The sequence below is a fragment of the Thamnophis elegans genome, chromosome 1 (genome assembly GCF_009769535.1).
Source record: "Thamnophis elegans isolate rThaEle1 chromosome 1, rThaEle1.pri, whole genome shotgun sequence".
In the NCBI taxonomy this organism is placed as follows: domain Eukaryota; kingdom Metazoa; phylum Chordata; class Lepidosauria; order Squamata; family Colubridae; genus Thamnophis; species Thamnophis elegans.
Genome location: NC_045541.1, coordinates 76,408,061 through 76,409,927, shown reverse-complemented (window position 1 = coordinate 76,409,927; position 1,867 = coordinate 76,408,061).

Here is a 1,867-nt window from a genome sequence, read left to right as displayed (position 1 = left end):
ACAGCAAAAGGTCTTTGTGATTCTTGTTCAAATGTGAAGCAGTTCTACTTTTCAGTCAATTTAGTTTCCTGATGTATATTAAATCTTACCTACAATACATATGGAATCTGATTCTATTAATGAATTTGTGTGTGTGTTATTTAGGAGTCCTCTGTAAAAGTTCTCCAATATGGTAAAAATTCTTTATAGTGCCCACAGTGCTGGAAGTATCATGAACCTTTGGTAGTCGTTACCCTAATAAATGTGGAACATTTGAATACCTAGAGAGAATAATTATTCAGTAGTTAGATTTGAAAGTCTTGCAGGAAAATTCAGAGCTGAAATCTCCCTTGTTGAGTTCAATATTTGAAAACTACATGGGCATACCCATATGGTCGTCTTTGTAAACATACAGAACTGTTTTCCTTCAGTATTTTTTAAATCCCATTCTCTCAGATTTTGTTATGGTCTTCCAATGAATTAGTGTGATCCTGCTTTGTTTTTCAAGATCAAACCAGATCTGGTAGATGCTGGACCTTGCTGGTCCCCAACTCCCAGGCCGTGGCCCATCTCCAGGCCTTGAGTTGTTTGGAACCAGGCCGTAGAAGTGGCAGGCAAACACCCATATGCATCCCCACATCTGTGATCAGCGGGCGAGCACATACATGTGTGCTCCATTTGCATGAATGGCTGGCATGCTTGCCCTCCAATAGAGCAAATGGAGCTGCGCATGCACGCACTTGCTCACTGCTGGCATGGAACCATCCCCTCTTCCCCGTCCACCAGTCCACAAAGCCAAAAAGGTTGGGGAACTCTGTATTAAATAATTACACTAATGGTCCACGTTCCTGAACTCTATTATTCTGATAGACTTTCTCAATCTACCATGACACAGAGTAGCATAAAGAGCATTTTAACTTTGCTGAATTGCCTGCTATTCCAGTAAAATGGTAGAATTTGTCCTATTGGGGACAAACAGTAACAATTGTACTTATTTGTCAGTCACATGCCACTGAGGACATGTCATTAAGTCACAGCTGATTGCAATACTTAGATAAATTACACTGGTATATTGTAAATTAGAAGCAGCATAGAAAAAGTATTGAAGCTTTTGAACAGTGGTATTGTACATAGAAAACTTGAAAACTGGATATCCAAGAAAACAAATAAATGGATCACAGAACAAATTAATCTAGAGTTCTCAATCAAGGGACATGTGATCAGGCTCAAATTATCATATTATGTGAAATGTGAAGAGCCAGCTCTCTTGAAAAGTCTTTAATGTTGGGATAGGTAGAAAGGAAAAGAAGACGAAGATGACCAATAAGATGAATGTATTTGATTACAATGGTAATGGGGCACAGTTGGCAGATCTGAAGAGTCAAGTTGGGAATAATCATCTTGGAGAAACTCTATGTGGTTGTTAAGAACTGACATTAACTTAATGATGCTTAAGCAATTAAAAACATTAGATATGGTAAATTGATGGAATCAAGCCAGTAATTTCCATCCAATATCATACGGATCTTTTTTCTTTTCTTTTTCATCTTATGTCTCAAATCTTGTTCCAGGAGGCCCATCCGGGATTTATTTGGGTGACATGGAGTCAAAGAGGAAATAGGTCCTTCAAGGCACCTTTTCTGCTGTTGGAAGAACTTATGGCTGTTTTCTTATAATTTTCATACTTCTGAGTATATAGATGAAAAAAAATATCTTGGACATCTTTCTGGAACTTAGTGATCAAATCATTAAACATTTGCACCACTTTTACAGCTTTCTGTTTGTGCTGCCAAAAATAAAAGCAAAGGTGCAACTGTGTATTTCCTCAGCATCTCACTTGAGGAGAGATAATCTTACATTCTAGCAAGAAGACTAATTTTGAAAATAG